The sequence below is a fragment of the Chelonia mydas genome, chromosome 2, assembly GCF_015237465.2.
Source record: "Chelonia mydas isolate rCheMyd1 chromosome 2, rCheMyd1.pri.v2, whole genome shotgun sequence".
Classification (NCBI taxonomy): domain Eukaryota; kingdom Metazoa; phylum Chordata; order Testudines; family Cheloniidae; genus Chelonia; species Chelonia mydas.
In genome coordinates this window covers 81944729-81966403 of record NC_057850.1, presented here as the reverse complement: position 1 = coordinate 81966403, position 21675 = coordinate 81944729, and the positions used below count along the sequence as shown (strand labels likewise).

Sequence of the window (21675 nt, the reverse complement as noted above, 5' to 3'; positions counted from 1 at the left end):
CCAGACAGAGACATGCCTTTTCCTCAGCACACCGATGCTGGGATGTGAGGAAGGTATGCACCTGGCTCTTCTGCTGCAACTACATTGGGGGGCCAGTAGGAGGAGGGACATGGCAATGGAGCTGTTGTTTTGGAGTAGGAGAGGTACCTGGCTGCTCAACCCAGAGATCTGTCCCTCTGCAGAGTGTGTCAGGAGAGCTGGGATGAGCTCCAGGCCCTCAACCACCATCAGACCCCGGGTGCTTTTTGGATCCCATATCCAGCTCCTTTAGGAGATGTATCACAGCTTTTGCTTCTTCTGTGCCCTGGTGAAAAGGGGGGGGATACCAAAAAGCACTTCACCTGTCTTCTGGCAGAGGATGGCACCCATCTTACAGATCCAGTGTAGATGTGGGAAAAGGCACGGCTTCCTACACCAGCCTCTTCTCTCCAGACCTGACCAACGCTGATGCTTGCAGGGTTCTGTAGGATGAAATTCCAATGATCAGTGAGGGCAACTGACACTTTCTAGACCACCGTCTCACTCTGACCAAGTTCTTGGAAGCCCTGTCTGATGCTCACTAACAAATGGGCTGACCATGGAGTTCTACCATGCATTCTGTGACATCCTTGGCTCGCACCTCACCACGATCTGGGCCGAGTTTCTTGGTGAGGGGGGACCTTCTCGTCTTGCAGGTGGGCTACACTTGCCCTGCTGCCCAACATGAGGGACCTCCATGATCTAAGTAATTGATGCCCAGTATCACTCCTCAACACAAAGTTGTAGTGAAGGCCATATCATTGCAGCTGAAATCCATGTTGCGGATGCTGCTCCGGTGCCTTTCAGGATTCCCTTTCCCACCCCATCCTGAAATAAAACTGTAGTGAGGTCCTTCAGTATATGCAACAATGCACACAAAACAGCAAGCGTACAGTTGCGTGCACAGATATCACAACTGCTGCAACTATTGGAGGTATTTAGACAAGATATTTAGACCCAAAAATACCCATCTACACGATATGGTAAGTGCCTATGCAAATTTAGTAGTACAATTGTATATGCATTTTTGTACAAAATTTGATCTTTAAGAAATAAAATAAGAAACTGCTGTAAAGGCTATTGTGATAGAAAGCCTGTAACATTTAAGAACATAAGAACTGCCACAATGGGTCAGACCAATGGTCCATCTGGCCCAGAATCCTGTCTACAACAGTGGCCAGTAGCAGAGCTTCAGGGCAAGTGTAAAGAACAGATAGTTGGAGTGATCCACCCCATCTTCCCTCCTGGTTTCTGAAAGTCAGAAGTTTAGGGTTCCCCCAAAGATGGAGTTGCATTCCTGACCATCTTGGTTAATAGTCATTGAGGAACCTATGCTCTATGAACTAATCTAGCTCTTTTTTGAACCCTGTTATACTTTTGGCCATCACAACATTCCATGGAAGTGAGTTCCACAGGTTAATTGTACGTTGGATGAAAAAATACTTCCTCCTGTTTGTGTTAAACCTGCTGCCAATTAATTTCAGTGGTTGACCCTGGATTTTTGGTAAGGAGTAAATAATGCTTCTCTATTCACTTCTTCCACATCATTCATGATTTTATTGACCTCTGTCATATCCCCCCTTAATCACTTCTTTTCTAAGATGACCAGAGCTAATCTTTTTATTCTCTCCTTGTATGGAAGCCGTTCCATACACTCGATCATCTTTGTCAATATCAGAGGGGTAGCTGTGTTAGTCTGGATCTGTAAAAGCGGCAAAGAGACCTCTGGCACCTTATAGACTAACAGACATATTGGAGCATAAACTTTTGTGGGTGAATACCCACTTCGTCGGATGCATGTCACCCACAGGTACAGGAACACCCGCAGGTATTCACCCATGAAAGCTTATGCTCCAATACGTCTGTTAGTCTATAAGGTGCCACAGGACTCTTTGTTGCATCTTGTCCAGTTCCACTCTATCCTTTTTGAGACAAGGCGATCAGAACTGGACACAATATTCAAGGTGTGGACATATCATGGATTTATGAAATTTACTGTCTTATTTTCTATCCCTTTCCTAATAGTTCCTGACATATGTGTAGTTGGGATTATTTTTTCCAATGTGCATAGCTTTATACTTATCAATGTTGAATTTCATATGCCATTTTGTCACCCTTTGTAACTCTTCAGTCAGTTTTGGCCTTACCTATCTTCAATAATTTTGTATCACCTATGACGTTCACCACTTTCCTGATCACCCACTTTTCCAGATAATTAATGAAAATGCTGAACAGCATAGGTCCCAGTGCAGATCCTTGAGGGACCCTGCTGTTTACCTCTCTCCATTGTGAAAACTGACCATTTATTTCTACCCTTTGTTTCCTCTCTTTTAATCAGTTACTGATCCAGGAGAGAACCTTCCTTGTGGTGAAACAGACACATATGAGATTTCATATCTACATCTAAAGCGAGATTCATTCATATACATTTTTAAACATTAAGGAATATTTGTTTCCATAGTACAGATTAAGAATTTAAAAGCCTGTCTCAAAATACAATAAGGACACAAAGGACACACATTTAAGATTGTTAAAGCTAAAATTCTCTGCTATGTTATTAACTTCGAATAAGGACAAACTACTACTAAAATCTTTATCAAAGGGTCAATAGCAGATAAATATTCTGGGCCAGATCCTCAGCTGGGGAAAATCAGAATAGTTCCATTGAGGTCAATGGAGCTAATTTGATTTACATCAGCTGAAGATTTAGCCCAAAGATTCTTCCTTTGTTACAAATATGGAGCAAGATTTTTTTAAGTTTTCCTACTTACAATCTAAAGATGAATGCAAATCAGAACATCTCAGTCAGCTCTCCAACCAGGAAAAATAAAAAGACTTAACAAAATAAATCTATAGGAAAGACTGCTGCTAATGTTCCTGGAGAGGAAGAATGAAAAGAGGTGCCTCCTGCCTCCAGACTTCAAAGAGATAAGAGAATAAACCACAAATGTTCTCTACCATACAAAGGGAAATGTCTCTGAACTGTTTTGGTTTACTACTCCCTTAGGGATGATTTTTATTTGCATTTCTTTGCAAGTTGTGTCTCACAACTGGAGATGCTCTTAAACAAACCTCTGGTCTCAGTCATCCACCAATTTTGGTGTGTGTTTGAAATTCAAAATGAAATATAGATCTGATTTTGCCAATGGCTCCTATTTATTCTAGGGTGAATTGAAATGCAATTTCTGAACACCTCCTAGTGGTGGTCATATGGCCACTCACCTCAAAATATTAACTTTGCAAATACTGTAGTTTTTTTGTTTGTTTGTTTTTGTTTTTTAAAAGATACCACCTCCTCCCTTTCTCCTCTGTGCTTTCTTTCATTTATAGAACCAAACATAAACCTTTTCAGATTGTGAAGCGTTTGAATAAGGTGTTCGGGGGGGGGAGGTCCCCTTTTTGCTTTGTTTTTGATTGGGGTTTTTGAACCTGAAACACCAAAAATAATTAAATTCTGCAACACAAGTTGCTCTCAAGATCTTTCCAGGTCAAGAAGCAGACACTCCACCAATCCCATAATAAAGTCTATTTTCAGTTGGAAATCTTATGAGCATTAGAGGAGAGGAAAGTGATCAGAAATAGTCAGCATGGATTCACCAAGGGCAAGTCATGCCTGACTAATCTAATTGCCTTCTATGATGAGATAACTGGCTCTGTGGATGAGGGGAAAGCATTGGTGTGTTGTTCCTTGACTTTAGCAAAGCTTTTGACATGGTCTCCCACAGTATTCTTGCCAGTCAGTTAAAGAAGTATGGGCTGGATGAATGGACTACAAGGTGGTAGAAAATTGGCTAGATTGTCGGGCTCAACGGATAGTGATCAATGGCTCCATGTCTAGTTGGCAGCTGGTATCAAGCGGAGTGCTCCAAGAGTCGGTCCTGGGGCCGGTTTTGTTCAATATCTTCATTAATGATCTGGAGGATGGTGTGGATTGCACCCTCAGCAAGTTTGCAGATGACACTAAACTGGGAGGAGAGGTAGATACGCTGGAGGGTAGGGATAGCATACAGAGGGACCTAGACAAATTAGAGGATTGGGCCAAAAGAAATCTGATGAGGTTCAACAAGGACAAGTGCAGAGTCCTGCACTTAGGACGGAAGAATCCCATGCACCACTACAGACTAGGGACCGAATGGCTCGGCAGCAGTTCTGCAGAAAAGAACCTAGGAGTTACAGTGGACGAGAAGCTGGATAGGAGTCAACAGTGTGCCCTTGTTGTCAAGAAGGCCAATGGCATTTTGGGATGTATAAGTAGGGGCATTGCCAGCAGATCGAGGGATGTGATCGTTCCCCTCTATTCGACATTGGTGAGGCCTCATCTGGAGTACTGTGTCCAGTTTTTAATCTTCATTAACCCTTTCTGGGCAAGTGTGACGTGAAAACTCCATCACATGCCAGAATAATTTATTCCAGAGTGCTAAAAGGTAGAACCATTGCTAATATAATGATCCAATCTAAATAAAAAAATATGGAAATGTGGACCTAAAATGCGATTCTCTTCTGATTTCTTACATGCTTTTCATTTTGGATGTATTACCTGAAAAAAACATGTAAATGTACATTAAAGCAATAGGTCCAGATAGCAAATATCATTTCCATAAATTTCTTTACAGCTAAAACTGGAAAGTAGCAAGCCTTTGGTGGAATATGTACTGAAAGTGAATTATTGTATATTCAGCCTAACCAATCTGAAAGCCAGAAATAAATGACAACATGAACTAATCAAATGTAATAGGCCAAATTATGCCTTGACTTGTGCAGTGGCAAAAGGAAGTAATCTTACTCCCCTGTACCAGCTACCCACATCACAGGTATCAACACAGGAGGGAAAACAGGCTCTGCAGAGCTGTTACATTCCCCTGATATGTAGGTGGGTGGCAGGGTGCAGAGAATAAACATAACTTTGGGTCCACTTCCCCAGCACATCGTGGAGAATACGTGATGCTGTGTCTACATCTGGCCTAGTTTATGCCCTCCGGGAAGTAGCAGGGAGTCTGGGAGGAAGATTTCCTGAGTCACAGTCAGCATCCCAGTATACTCCAAGACAGTGCAGCAATGTGCTGCCTCTCACTTTAGGTGGATCATTAAGTCTGATCTAGTCCAGTATTTACTGTGGGCTAATTGCTTGTTTTTCACTCCATTTTTTTTCTCTTTTGATGTCATTTTAGAAATATTTACTTCAATTTGTGCTGTAATCTCCTTATTGCAATCAGTTACATTAGGGTTTTACGAATGGATATCCACATCACAAAAGCAACCACAAAGGCCCACTGAGATAATTAATAACAATGCAGACTTAGAACTGGTTTGAATGCTAGTTCACGATGAAGAATTGGAACTTCCTCTACTCCATCTTCCCCTAAAGTTATGCAATAATGCCAAGGATGAAAAAAATCACTTCACCATGTTACCATTGTTTGTCTGTAGGCCACAAGGAATTAAATATCCTTACCTTTCCTTGTTTAGTGAGCAACAAAACCTTGTGATTTATGTCCACTAAAGAGATTCTACAATGAAAAAAATCTTTCAAATAGTCCCAAAGAAGTCATTATGTTCCCTTAGCATGCTGTTAACGTATGTTTCTGATTAGTGGTGCTCGTTATTAATGCTCTGCCATTAGGCTCATCTGATGTTTCTATATTCAGAACAATGAAACAAAATAAACAAACCCTTGTTCAGCAGGAGCTGTCAAATTAGAAATGGTTACAAAGCAATAATTGGGGAAACGGATCACAGTGTTCACGTTTTGGCAATGATTGTCCCTCTGTGGAGCCATTAACAAAATCTAGTCATTGGCTCAGCATACAATTTTAATGAAGCCACAAGTAAACAAACTGCAAAATGATGTGGGCTGGATTTTTGCTTGCTTTATGGGACAGCCAGCCATTTTATACTTTTCCTTTCCTTTCCTGCTCCTTCAGCTCCCGTTGCCTGTATGCATGGTAAGGGGGAATTAATGAAGACTAGCTAGTTAGTGGCATGGTATTTGAAACACTGTGTTCTCTACTGACCCACATAGTGTAGGTCAGCTGTAGTTATATCAGTGTAACAGCTTTATTTATTTAAGGGAAAAACAGTTTCACATTAACAATCATGGAAACTAGGGTTCTGAAGCAAACCTAAAATCCCTGGATAAAATTACCAATTGCTGTGCAGAGAATATCCACAACAAATGCCAATAAGGAATTCAATGCAGCTTGTGCATTAGTCCACTCATGTTTTCATCCATTTCAACTGTATTTAGTGCCATAAGAAATTCCGGCTGCTTCAACTTCTGAATCCTGTAGAAAGTCAGTTTGTTTAAGAAAGCCTTCACAACCCTGTCAGTTCATTTAAACATCCCTTGTAACAAGCCAGCAGTGTTTACTTGAAATAACCCTCCTTGTTAGCAGGCATTGATTCTGTAGCAAAAGGATGAAGTGGGTTCTCCTAACACACTGAGGGAGAGGGCTCATTACCTCACCAGATGGAAGTGGTCACTGGAGGAGACCAGATTTAGGGAATGGGATGAGCAGACCTGAGGAAGGAATCCCTAAATCCATTTACAAAAACTCTGCAAGCTAATTGGTCTTCAGGGTTCAGACTGCTAGGATATTCTTGCTTGCTTTCAATGAGTCTTGATTTTGCTGATGTGACTGGATTACTCCATCCTGTTGTTGAGCAACCAAAAAGGGGAGAGGCTTACACCACAGTCACTTGGCTTCTGAAGCAATGATAATACAGTCATGGAGACAATTTATTTTAAAGGCTCATAACCTGCCTCTCCATTCTTTCTGGTATTTTCTTCCAGAAATTCCTTAACAAATCTAAATAAGGCACTACATGGAGTTGGTAGACTTGTCTTCCAATCCGTTCTGGATATATAATTTATGAAAAATGGGACTTTGGCAATATAGCTTTCTATCAAGATAATGTTTTAAAACTATTGAATGTTTCACAGTGCCCAGACTGCTTGTTTTGTGATCTCCAAAAAACACTTAGGGTCGCAACAACTTTGAGGAAGCCGACTTGAGTTCTCTTTAGTTATAGGTTCCACTGAGATCTTATGTCAGGCCACCTTAAAGTAATAAATCCAATTTAAAATTCTAAAATAAATAAAAGGCAAAATTGACAAAAAGTTGGAACTAAATTTATTCATACTTCAGACACTTCACACTTACTCTCAGACAAACAAAATTATTCACAGATTCACTTCCTCTAATCTCAGATTGAACAGATGTTCTTTCACATTATATAAAAAGTTTGAAGTTCCCTTCATTTTCTGCTGATGCCAAGAGAACCACAACACTTGACTTAAACAATATTTTAATTAAAAGGATTTTTACTTTGTCAAGGTTCCCTCCCCACTCTGAACTCTGGGGTACAGATGTGGGGACCCGCATGAAAGACCCCCTAACCTTATATTCCACCAGTTTAGGTTAAAAACTTCCCCAAGGCACAAATTCCTTTCCTTGTCCTTGGACGGTATTGCTGCCACCTCCAGGTGATTTAAACAAACATTCAGGGAGGGGCCACTTGGAGCCCTATCTCCCCCAAAATACCCCCCCAAGCCCTTCACCCCCTTTCCTAGGAGGGCTTGAGAATAATATACCAACCGATAGGTTAACAAAGTGAGTACAGACCAAATCCCTGGTTTTTAGGATGCTAAAAATCAATTAGGTTCTTAAAAGAAGAATTTTATTATAAAGAAAAAAAGTAAAATAATCACACCTGCAAAATCAGGATGGAAGGTAACATTACAGGGTAATAAAAGATTTAAAACACAGAGAACTCCCTTCTGGACTTAACTTTACAGTTACAAAAACAGGAATAAAACTCCCTCTTAGCATAGGTAAAATTTACAAGCTAAAACAAAAGATAATCTAATGCATTTCCTTGCTATTATTTACAATTTTTGTAATTTTAGATGTATCACTTCAGAAGGAGCTGGATTACCTGGTTGATCTCTCTCTTTGTCTCAAGAGGGAACAAAACAAAGAGTACACAAACAAAACCTCCCCCCACTCCCAAATTTAAAAGTATCTGGTCAGGTGCCAACCAGGTTAATTAAACTGATTAACTCCTTACAGGTAAGTAATTCTGTACCTCTGGCCAAGAGGGATTTGATGTTACTGCATACATAAAGGTTGTTACCCCTCACTTTATATTTATAACATACTTTAAGAAAGGTCTGAAGGCTTAAGCCCCAAACCGCCATAGGACCCAAAGCTATGGAGTAGTCTCCCAGAATGTTTTCTTCCTGAACACAAGGTAACACTATAAAATTGTACTGGTATTGAGAAAGATGCACACTTTGCAAAGTAAGTGTGGCTATATAAAAACACCAAGGGGAAAATGAAAATGAAATCCTCAGAGGAAACCTGTCTACCTTCAAAAGATTATCCTGGAAACTTAAATTCATAACTCTGCTAGAGACCAAAAATCATGGATTCAACAGGGGCACTGGTTTTATGGCTCATTACAAAAATTTGTAACACACCACCCTGCCTGCTACCCCTTCATTGTCCACTTCAAGTGCCTTATGTATAACAATTTAGCCTTCAGTTGCGCACTTCATTTCAGTGACTGCCTAAATGTGGTACCTCTTATGCTTAAAAATCTGTCCCAATTTGTATTTAGCCCAGACGCTCAGATTTCCTTTGGCAGACCTGAAGAAGAGCTCTGTGTAGCTCGAAAACTTGTCCCTCCATCAAGAGAAGTTGGCCCGATATCAGATATTACCTCACCTACGTTGTCTGTCTCATATCCTGAGACCAACATGGTTACAACATTGCAAACAATGCTTATTACCCACACATTTGTCACTAGTTCCTGTCAAGAGCTCAGACTAATAGAAACCACTCCACCAGAGTTTTTAAAAGACTTGCTCAGTTATTTTAATATTAACAAAAAAGTACAACTAACAGACTGAATCAGGCTATCACAAAAACATCTAACTGTATAACTACTACTGGAGGACTCCTGGTCTCCAAGTGTGGTAGAGTCCACTTGCTCCATCCTCATAATTGATGCCAGAGCCTAATTTAGGACCAAAAGATCTCAGTTCTTTGTGTGCCTGTCAATTTCTGGTCTTGTCCCTTAGACTTATTCTACATTAGGAAGTTGGACTGGCGAAACTCACCTTTTTTCAGCACAGCCAGGTATGCATCCACACTTCATTTTGTCTCCTACCAACAAAACTCTGCACTTTTTCTGGAAGTTATTCTCCTTTCCAGAGTGACATAAGTCCCCTGTCAGAAAAGTTCTATTGAGACAGTGTCAGTGTGGGGGTACATGGACCTGTACCACTATAAGCAGTCCTCAAGCTGCAGTGTCCCATTAACAAGACTCCCTTCAGGCGTGACCAGTCTGGTAGCACATGTGAATTCTGCTGCACAAGGGTCACAGTATCTGGATTCACATCAATTTTAAATGCCCAGCCACTTCTCTTCCTGCTAGCTTTTCACTGAAAGCATGGCTCCTTGCGCTTTGTCTCATGCCGCTGCCTGGTCCAGGAGGTTGGGGCTCAATTTCCTTGCATTTGGGGACAGAAGAATGTTCAGACGCAGCTACAGCACTTCCAGGGGAACAGGAATATTTATAGCAACTTGGTGAAGGTGATAGTGAAACTTTGGTAGCCCAGAGTGGATTCCCATTGCCACACAAAAGGAAAAGAGCTGAGGCAAGGGTGCCGGAAAGTGAATGAGAATGATAATAATTCTGGAGTCACCTGCATGACTTGTGATTTTTATAATGAGCTGGATGTGATATTCAGCCTGGACCTGCCCCGTTCCCATGCAATCACTGTGGACACTTCACATCCTGGAGTGGAGAAGGAAACTCCCCCCACCCCTCAGCCCCCCCCTCCTGGAGTGATGGATGAGGAAGACGTGTTCATTGGCTAAGAAGGGGAGGATGAGGCAGAGTTACACCAGCATTCCTGGTGAGTGTTCTGCCATTCTCAACACACCCAATTAACTTTCCACTCCCTCCGTTTACATCAGGAGGTGAGTACAAACCCAGATCTAGTGTCCACATTAGACTCAAACCTCTTTCCTCCACCCGTTCTTGTCAAAATGGTCCACAAACACACAGAAAAATCTCTTTTTAAATAGAACTTTATTGCAAAGGCCCTGGCTGCATCAATAGCAGCACTAGATATTGTTCCTAGCAAAGGAAATGAGGCAGCATTAAGAATACATGATTTCATGAGACTGGTAAGATGGAGTTACATATACAGACAAAGTCTTCATATGCAAGCAGTTTCTCAACAACAGAGTATGTGCATTTTAGGCATTATATGTAGCCTGGCCAGGCACCATAAATCATGAAAGGACACGTATACAGTGCACTTACATTTGGAAATTCAAGACTAGAAAAAATATGTTTCCTCTTACAGTTGAGATAGCATTGCAGTGTTACATTGATCTGGAGGCACTGTACAAATTACAAAGGCATCATGAACCGAATCAGCAAACGCATACACAGCACATACAAGGGGTACATCTGGCACTGAGAGGATATGCAATGATATCTGTTTGCCCCAAAACTATGATTTGTATCTGTAGATGCCATCATATGTGTTTCTACAACACCACTGTTCAACTGAAATGTTTGTATCCTTTTTGGTGCCACGGCCATCTTTTCTCAGTTAAACAATTAACAATTTCCAATGTCACAATGGATCACATGAACCCAACCACAGGGAATTGTGCACATTCTTATTAAATGCACATAATTTCCCTGCAAGCAGTATGGAGAATCAACAGAAAGAACTGAAAGTATTATTTTTAAGCTAAATCAGGACCCAATTAGGACTTAATTGGAATCACAGAGACATAGTGGGATAAATCTCATGACTGGAATATTGGTACAGACGGCTATAGCTTGCTCGGGAAGGACAGCCAGGGAAATAAGGGAAGAGATCATGCATTATACATCAAGAACGCATACACTTGATCTGAGGTCCAGAAGGAGGTGAGAGGCAGACCAGCTGAAAAAAGTCTCTGGGTATAGATAAAAGAGGAAAAAAACAATGGTGACATCATGGTAGGGGTCTACTATAGACCACCAAATCATGAGGGAAAAGTGGATTAGACATTTCTAGAACAAACAACAAACATTTAAAGCACAATACCTAGTAATAATGGGGATTACACTCAGACGCCTTTTGGAAAAGTAATACGGCAAAACACAAAATGACCAGTAAGTTCTTGGAATGTACTGGGAACAACTTTTTGTTTCAGAAGGTGGAGGATGTCACCAGGGTCATCAATTTTAGACTTGATTCTGACTAACAGGGAGTAATTGGTTGCGAATCTGAAGGTGGAAGGCAGCTTGGGTGAAAGTGATGATGCAATGATAGATTTCATGGTTCCAAGGAAAGGAAGGGCTGAGCGCAGCAAAATAAGGAAAATGGACTTCACCATACTGAATAGATTCAGAGAACTGGTAGGTATATTCCTATGGGAAGAAAATCTAAGGGACAAAAGAGTTCAAGAGAGCTGGCAGTTTCTCAAAGAGACAATATTAAGGGCACAATTGCAAGCTATCGAGATGTGAAGAAAAGAGAGAAAGAATAGTAAGAGGCCATTATGGCTGTATCAGGAGCTCTTTAATTACCTGAAAATCAAAAAGGAATCTACAAAAAGTGGAAACCTGGACAAATTGCTAAGAATGAGTACAAAAGAATAGCACAAGCATGTAGGGACAAAATCAGAAAGATTAAGGCTATGTCAGCAAAACTTTTGTTTATCGGGTGTGAAAAAACATACACCCCCAAGTGACATAAGTTTGCCAGCATAAGGGCTCAAGTGTATGTCTCCCAACATAGCTACCACCGCTCGTTGAGCTGGTTTTATTATATCAATGGGAAAGCTCTCTCCCGTTGGCATAACGCGTCATGTCAGGTGATGAAACCTCTAGGAACACATCCAAGCAAAATGGCAACCCTAGTAAGCTTGCTAGTGTAGACACGGCCTAAGGCACAAAATGAGTAACACCTAGAAAGGGACAGAATAGGTAATAAGAAGAGTTCTATAAATACATTAGAAACAAGAGTAAAGTGTAAGTCTTCTACTTAACAGGGAAGAAGAGTTAATAACTGATGACATCAAAAAGGCTAAGGTGTTCAGTGTATATTTTGCTTTAGTCTTCACTAAAAAAGGTTAATGGTGACCAGACACTTAAAACAAATTGTATTAACAACAAAGAGGAAGGAATACAAGCCAAAATGGGAAAAGAACAAGTTAAAGAATATTTAGATACATTCAATGTATTCAAATCCTCAAGGCCTGATGAAATTCATCCTAGGATACTTAAGGAACTGGTCAAAACATCTCTCAACCATTAGCAATTATCTTCAAGAACACCTTGAGGACAGGTGAGGTCCCAGAGGACTAGAGAAGAGCAAACATAGTATCTTTTTAAAAAGAGATGAAAAGAAGACACCTGGGAAATTATAGACCAGGCCACTTAACTCTGATATGCAGAAAGACATTAGAACAATTTATTAAATAATCAATTTGTAAGCACCTAGAGGGTAATGGTGTTATAAGAAATATTGTCAAGAACAACCCATGCCAAACCAATCTCATTTCTTTCTTTGACAGGATTAGTGGATGGGGGTGGGGAGCAGAATAGGTGGTATATCTTGATTTTAGTGAAGCTTTTGACATAGTCCCACATTGGCACTCTCATAAGCAAACTAGGGAAATATGATCGAGATGAAATTACTGTCAGGTAGCTGCACAACTGGTTGAAAGTTCATATTCAAAGGGTGTCAACGGTTTTCTGTCAAATTGAGAGGATGGATTTTGTGGGATCCCACAGGGGTTAGTCTTGGGTCTGGTATTATTCAATATTTTCCTAAATAGCTTGGATAATGGAGTAGAGAGTATGCTTATAACATTTGTGGATGACACCAAGTTGGGAGAAGTTGTAATCACTTTGGAAGATAAAATAAGAATTCAAAATAACCTTGACCAATTACAGAATTGGTCTTAAATCAACAAGATGAAATTCAGTGAAGACAAGAGCAAAGTACTACACTTAAGAAGGAAAAACCAAAGACACAAGTACAGAATGGGGAACATGAGTCACAGTACTATTGAAAAGAATCTTGGGGTTATAGTGGATCAAAAAGGCTATTATCATTCTGGGGAGTACTAACAGGAGTGTCACATGAAATACACTGGAAGTAATTGTCCCTCTTTACTTGGCACTGATGAGGCTTCAGCTGGAGTACTATGGCCAATTCTGGGTACTGCACTTTAGGACAGATATGAGTAAATTGGAGAGAGTCCAGAGGAGAGCAACAAAAATGATAAAAGGTTTAGAAAACCTGCCATATTGGGAAAAGTTAAAAAACTGGGCATGTTTAGCCTTGAGAAAAGAAGACTGGGTGGGGATCTGATAAGTCTTCAAAATATGTTAGGGGATGTTACAAAGCAGACCGTGATCAATTGATCTCCATGTCCACCTAAGGTAGGACAAGAGGTAATATGCAGTAAGGGAATTTTAGGTTAGTTATTAGGGAAAGGTTTTTAACTATAAGAATAGTTAAGCACTAGCATAGGCTTCCAAGGGAGGTTGTGGAATCCCCACCATTGGAAGTTTTTCAGAACAGATTGGACAAACACCTGTCAGGAATGGTCTAGGTATACCTGGTCCTGTTTCAGTGCAGGAACCTAGCTTAGATGACCTCTCAAGGTGCATTATAGCCCTACCTTTCTACAGTTCTATTAAAGTCCCTTCCACGCTGCATTGTCTGGAACTAGATTGCTCTGTTCTATGTACGTATGGCTATCAATTGAAAAAAGTGTGGCAAACTTAAAATCTTACCATCACTCAGTCTCCCTTCCCATCCCCAATACCCTGTATGATGCACAATAAACAGCAGTGAAATAACCCAACTGTCCTTAGTTTAATCCATATACATTCTGACACCTTACCTTATATCTTCAGCAGTAACTTGCTATTTTCTTGCTGGAGGGTTCATTGGTACCTTGTAAATCTTTCAAGAAGTCTTCCATTCTCTAGGAAATAAAGAAACAGTACTTCAAAAAATTTTCCTTCATCATTTTTTTAAAAAGTGACACAGAAGTCTCCTATGATGTGGATCTGCATCGACACATTGTATCTCTATAGGTTTACTACATGTTGATGGATTGTGCTGTGAAAACAAACGTAGAAAGCCCTTGAATTGAAATGATTCTGGGGGTGGCTGTTCCTTTTGTGATTCCTTTTTCCTTTTGTGTTTAAACCACAGACTTCAGTGGTAACACATGCCAAAGTTCTCCACAGGAAAGTTAGAACAGAGGCAAGGGTTTTGAATAAAATGTTTAATGAAACTTGTCCTTGTTGCTCTCTAGTGGCTACAGTCTGTGTTTTTCAGCTTTGCACACATTTGTATGAAAACAAACTTGTTTTCAAGATTTCACTGTGTGCTGCCTGTCTCCACTATGCATTTTTTAAAAAAACTGACAGCTAAATAAACCGTTAGATATCACTGCTAATTTAAGTCCCGCTGGTGATCAGTTGGTAGGAGGCAAGTAAAATTTTACATGCTGCTGTTTTCAAGGAAGTAAAGAATTTCCCACTGAAATTCTCCCTATAGTGTCAATTTAGCAGTGTTCCCCACTCTGAACTCTAGGGTACAGGTGTGGGGACCTGGATGAAAGACCCCCTAAGCTTATTCTTACCAGCTTATGTTAAAACTTCCCCAAGGTACAAACTTTTACCTTTTGTCCTTGGACCTTATGCTGCCACCACCAAGCGTGTTAAACAAAGAACAGGGAAAGAGCCCACTTGGAGATGTCTTCCCTCCAAAATATCTCCCCAAGCTCTACACCCCCTTTCCTGGGGAAGGCTTGATAAAAATCCTCACCAATTTGCATAGGTGAACACAGACCCAAACCCTTGGATCTTAAGAACAATGAAAAAGCAACCAGGTTCTTAAAAGAGAATTTTAATTAAAGAAAAAGTAAAAGAAAAACCTCTGTAAAACCAGGATGGTAAATACCTTTACAAAAAGACACAAAACAGGAATATACATCCCATTCAGCACAACTTATTTTATCAGCCTTTTAAACAAAACAGAATCTAACGCATATCTAACTAGATTGCTTACTGACTTTTTACAGGAGTTCTGACCTGCATTCCTGCTCTGGTCCTGGCAAAAGCATCAAATTCACAGACAGACCCTTTGCCGCCCCCCTCACCCCCCCCCCGGTCTAGTTTTGAAAGTGTCTTGTCTCCTCATTGATCATTTTGGTCAGGTGCCAGCAAGTTTGTTTTAGCTTCTTAACCCTTTACAGGTGAAAGGGTTTTTCCTCTGGCCAGGAAGGATTTAAAGGTGGTAAGCCTTCCCTTTATATTTATGACAGTACCACACAGAGAACCAGCTCTGATACTGTCAAATGTTTTGTCTTATTTAGTTTGTTATTTACTGGATTATTTTATCTGCAGTATATTTAAGGCCAAATGCTGCTTTTATCCATGACAGAATTCCCATTGAAATCAATGGATAACGCATATGTAGACAGAGGTTGGTTGCTCACAGACAACTTGCTGTCAATCTGATTGATGATTTCATAACAAAGAAAAATGCTACAGGACCAAATTCAGAGGTGAGTTTCAGTAAGCCAGGAGGGTATCCAATGTAATGTAATATACACCTTTTAGGAGGTGCCCTGCCCCAGATAGATTACATATACCCTCTGCCAGGGGTTTCTCTTTCTAGTGTTCTCCCCACAGCTGGCTTTTCCTAGGGTTCTCTGAAAGACATCCTTATTTCAAACTCTAATTCTGAGTGTCATGCTCACTTCTCTTACAGGCAGATTGAATTAACAAGCCCCCTGCCACAATGAGATAGCAAAATTTACTTGGCTGCTATAGGAAGGATTATAACATGAGCTAGTTGGAACATATCTGAGAAAACGAGGAGGAGAACACAAATTGTAAAGGTGACCCTTTTGATCCACAGATGAACAGCTTGACACAACCCCATTTCACAAAAAAATTCAAAAGGTTTACTTTTCACTCCAAATCAAAATAAAAACAAATGTCAAAACCTCAAGTCTTTGTGAAACAGAATTGTCTGTATCTCCCAGTCAGCTCTAGTTATAATTACTGCTAACTGTGCAGGTTAAAATCTTGTTATACTCCTCCATATGTGTTACATTAGTTTAGATGACATATAGACAGCCTGAGACTTAGGCTATATCTACACTACAACATTAAGTCAACTTAAGTTACGCCAACGTTCATCCATTGCCCTAATTAAACCACTTTTGCATGTCCATACAACACTCCCTGTGACAGTGGAGCACATCCCTAGTTGGTGCTCTTGCATCAACAGAGAGAGCAGTGCACCATGGGTAGATATCCCACTGTGCAACTCGCTACCATCTGCTGCTGGGTGTTCTGGGAAGGGATCGCAGTGCCTCATGGGGACGGGCTCAGCATCCCATAATGCAGTTTTAACCATCCCATCATTCCATGGGCTTCCAACTACATTTTGCGCCGCTTTTCAACAGCCCCTGTAAACTGTGTGCCCGCTATCTCTGTCTGAAAGCATGGATCCTGCACAGCTCTTAACACAATGCGGTTGATCCTGCAGTATTTTGTGAGCTGAAAATCTGATAATGACACTGTGATGTCTGTGTGGCCTGGACAGAAACAATTCAAGCTTGCGTGTGGAATTCACAGAGCAGCTGCCCATGGTGGACTGTCGATTCCGGGTGCAGGCAACAAGCACTGAGTGGTGGGATCGCTTCATTATGCAGGCATGGGATGATGAGCAGTGGCTGCAAAACTTTCAGATGTGCAAAGCCACCTTCCTGGAACTGTGTGAGGAGTTTTCCCCCTGCCCTCCGGCACAAGAACACCAAAATGAGAGCTAGTGGTGAAGGCTGGAGTGGAGCTGTGACTGCACAGTCTCCTCTCCCCACAGACCCAGCAGATCCACCAACTCTGGGGTACTCCAGGCAGGACTGCGTTTGCTGCAGGGAGCTGGCATGGTCAGCTGGCCAGATACTATGTGAACCGATCACAGTAAGTAAACAGGAAGAGGAATTTCAAAAATTTCCAGCACTTTAAAGAGGGTGGGGCGGATGCCTGTGTACCTGGATGCAGGGGAGCAGAGTTCAAACTGGTGACCAGAACGGTCACAATGGGCATGGACACATAAGCAACACAGTGTCTACACTAATGGTTTGTCACTCTAACTACATCATCCTAAGCACTACGCCTCTCATCAGGGTGGTTTTATTATGTTGGTGTAGCAGGAGAGTTACATCAGCGGGAGGAGCATTTCAGTGGCTACACCTCCATAGTTAGGTCAACATAAGCTGCCTTATGTTGACTTAAGTGTGTAGTGTAGACATGGCCTTAGACTTCCTCTAGACTTAGATGGAAGACCCACTTACTAACATGTAATTTACTGGTAGTGGCTATATCAAGTTACCAGCTGCACTGGGTTTGGCATACCTTCATACAGCCCTGGCAGCAGGTAATGAGCTATTTTGCCTAACACTGACTAATTACTCCAGGAATGCAGCGGGATAAAGATCAGTCCTGCAAGAGCAAGGGCATCACTGTTGGCTTGTGCAAAATGAGGTTTCCCTCCCCTCCTTTTTCTGCCCCAACTTAACAGAGTCTTACATTGCTAGTGGTGCTAAACTTTCATAGGTTTTGCTCTGTGGAGGGTAACAAAGAGAGAGAAGGGGAAGACTTCCTTCTCTCTGCCCTCTCGTGTGTTTTATCCAGGAATGGACCTGAATCAAAGTCCCAGATCTAAATACTTCCAAGGTTTTTTGTTTGTTTGTTTGTTTTTGCGGCAGAGTGAGTTGGTATTTGAAATCAAGTCTGGATCCAGATCCAAATTTTGCCAATGGTTCACATCTTCACAAACAAAAAGTCTGGGTCCAAACAACTCTTAATTTAGTGATATTGAAAAATCCAGATCTGAATTTTGTAGGTTGAGTCATCTCTGCTCTTATCCATTCAGCTGTCTACTATGCAAGGTAGCCTATTTCCCCTTGTTTTTTCCTACCCCCCCCCCCACAGACGTTCTTGTTAAACCCTGGATTTGTGTTGGAAATGGCCCACCTTGATTATCATACACATTGTAAGGAGAGTGGTCACTTTAGATAAGCTATTACCAGCAGGAGAGTGAGTTTGTGTGTGTGGGGGGGGGGTGAGAAAACCTGGATTTGTGCTGGAAATGGCCCAACTTGATTATCATACACATTGTAAGGAGAGTGATCACTTTAGATAAGCTATTACCAGCAGGAGAGTGGGGTGGGAGGAGGTATTTTTTCATGCTTTGTGTGTATATAATAAGATCTTCTACACTTTCCACAGTATGCATCCGATGAAGTGAGCTGTAGCTCACGAAAGCTTATGCTCAAATAAATTGGTTAGTCTCTAAGGTGCCACAAGTACTCCTTTTCTTTTTGCGAACACAGACTAACACGGCTGTTACTCTGAAACCTACTAGAAAGCAAAACTTCCTTTTTCTAAAACGCAAAAAAAAAACCCAAACCCCAAACTAACTGGTACAATAGGGTTGCCTGGCAACATGAATGTATCTCTGCAACTCAGGGATCCACAGGTCATAACCAGATGTCAACGTACAAGTTTGAGAGTCCAGTTAGCATTACTAGACATTAATATTAACAAGAAAAAAAGACTCCAGGGAGAATTTGTGACCCCTCTTCAGCATTAATCTTGTTCTCTGTAGGGTAACCAGAATAAGAAGTAGGTGCTTTTCTGGTATCTAAAAGCTAGAGATAGCTGTAGGTAGTTTATTTCTTCCAAAGATCTGAGTATTTCACATCAAAAAGGTCTCCAGTAACTTGCAGGGTGAGCAGATATTTTGTAACTGCAGTGGAACCACTTTACAAATACCCACAGGGCTTATGTCATGTCCCTCATTGAATTATTCCAGAGAGAAGAGGCACTATCCTCCTCCACAAACAAGAATCCTCCACCTTTTTGGGTACAAAGAAATAAAAGGTAAAATGAAAACTAATACATATATTAACAAACTAAGTGAACTTAAAGCAACAAGATTTTTCTCACCATGTGTTCAGAGCAGTATGGCTGGATATTTCAGCCAGGACCCATCCCCCAGTTCAATGATGCTCCTTTTGGCTTTCAAACTTTGTTGATGCCGTGAGTAGTTGATGCTGGGAGAGAGGTAATTTGTGTCCTCTGTTCTCCTTTCTTATAGCATTTCTCTTCTTTAAGAATCATCTCCAACTGGGGTTCAGGTGACAACAAGTCTGTTTTGGATGGGAACTCCAACTGTTCCATTGCCAAAATGTAAATTCATCGCTCACACCCTTTTTCTTGCCAATGAATGGCTGCTTAAAATGGTGATAGTCTATTTGATTATGCTGACATTTGGCTGAGGTGCTGACTAGCTTTTTGTCTCCGAGGAATTGATTTAGGCTGCTTCCTCAGAATTGGAATACGCCTTAGTAACATCATGCAGTAGAATCTTATAACTTTACATACAATGTTGTTGCATTTATTTTACCAGGACAATAATGATAAGTGAATGATGAGTTTTCACAAGGCATACTTTGTACAAAAATTATCCTAGTTTTGTAAAAGTGGTGAACATTTATATTTCTACAAATACATTAGAAATAAGAGAAAGACCAAAGATAGGGCAGGGCCATTAATCAACTGGTGTGGGGGAGGAAACAATAACAGAAAATGTGGACATGGCAGAAGTGCTAAATGACTTTTTTATTTCAGTTTTCACTGAAAAATTTAGTAGCGATTGGACATCTAACATAGTGAACGCCAGTGAAAATGAGGTAGGATCAGAGACTAAAATAGGGGGAAAAAAAGTTAAAAATTACTGAGACAAGTTAGATGTCTTCAAGTCACCAGGGCCTGATGAAATACATCCTACAATACTCAAGGAGCTGACCAAAAAGATATATGAACCATTAGCAATCATCTTTGAAAAGTCATGGATGATGGGAGAGATTCCAGAAGACGGGAAAAGGGCAAATATAGTTCCAATGTATAAAAAGAGGAATAAGGACACCTTGGTGAATTACAGACTAGTCTGTTTAATTTCAGTACCCAGAAAGATAATGGAGCAGATAATTAAGCAATCAATTTGCAAACATCTAGAACAGTTTTTCCCAAACTTGTTCCGCTGCTTGTGCAGAGAAAGCCCCTGGCGAGCTGGGCTGGTTTGTTTACCTGCCGCATCCGCAGGTTCAGCCAATTGCGGCTCCCAGTGGCCGCAGTTCACTGCTCCAGGACAATGGGAGCTGCTGGAAGTGGCAGCCAGTATGCCCCTTGGCCCGCGCCACTTGCAGCAGCTCCCATTGGCCTGGAGCAGCAAACCATGGCCACTGGGAGCTGTGATCAGCCGAACCTGCATACTCAACAACAAACCGGCCCGGCCCACCAGGGGCTTTCCCTGCACAAGTGGCGGAACAAGTTTGGGAACCACTGATCTAGAAGATAATAATCTGATAAGAAAGAGTCAGTGCATGGATTTGTCAAGAACAAATCATGTCCAACAGGCCTAATAGCTTTCTTTGACAAGGTAACAAGCCTTGTGGATAGGAGGGAAGTAGTAGATGTGGTATATCTTGACTTTAGTAAGGCTTTTGATACTGTCTTGCATGACCTTCTCATAAACAAACTAGGGAAATACAACCTAGATGGAGTTACTACAAGGTGGGTGCATAACTGGTTGGAAAACCATTCCCAGACAGTAGTTATCAGAGGTTCACAGTCAAGCTGGAAAGGCATATTGAGTTGGGTCCAGCAGGGACTAGTTATAGGTCCAGTTCTGTTCAATATCTTCATCTATGATTTAGATAATGGCATAGAGTACACTGATACATTTTGCAGACTATACCAAGCTGGTAGGGATTGCAAGTGCTTTGGAGGATAGGATTAAAATTCAAAATGATCTGGACAAATTGGAGAAATGGTCTAAAGTAAATACATGAAATTCAATAAGAACAAATGCAAAAAAAACAACAATCAGTTGCACACATTCAAAATGGGAAATGACTGCATAGGAAAGAGTACTATGGAAAGGGATCTGGGGGTCCACAAGCTAAATATGAGTCAACAGTGTAACACTGTTGCAAAAACAGCAAACATCATTCTGGGATGTATTAGTGGTGTAAGCAAGACACAAGAGTGTAGGAGTGGTGTAAGCAAGACACAAGAAGTAATTCTTCCGCTCTAATCCATGCTAATTAGGCCTCAGCCGGAGTATTGTGCCCAGTTCTGGGCACCACATTTCAGGAAAGAGATGGACAAATTGGAGAAAATCCAGAGAAGTGCAACAAAAAATTATTAAAGGTCTAAAAAACATGACCTATGAGAGAAAATTGAAAAAAAATGGGTTTGTTTAGTCTGGAGAAAAGAAGACTGAGGGGGGACATAACAGTTTTCAAGTACATAAAAGATTGTTACAAGGAGAAGACAGAAAAACTGTTCTCCTTAACCTCTGAGGGTAGGAGAAGAAGCAATGGGCTTAAATTGCAGCAAGGAGGCTTTAGGTTGGGCATTAGGAAAAGCTTCCTGTCAGGGTGGTTAAGCACTGGAATAAATTGCCTAGGAAGGTTGTGGAATCTCCATCATTGGAGATTTTTAAGAGCAGGGATAGTCTAGATAATATAGTCC

At 41.0% G+C, this 21675-nt stretch overlaps 1 long non-coding RNA gene across 1 annotated transcript; it reads left to right on the top strand.

Annotated features, from left to right (window-relative positions):
• The first annotated feature begins 1127 nt into the window (after positions 1 to 1127).
• Positions 1128 to 20326, top strand: LOC122464184. Its single transcript, XR_006288118.1, has 3 exons — positions 1128 to 1198; positions 6306 to 6308; positions 20314 to 20326. It is a non-coding gene; the product is annotated as an uncharacterized LOC122464184 (long non-coding RNA).
• Positions 20327 to 21675: the final 1349 nt, after the last annotated feature.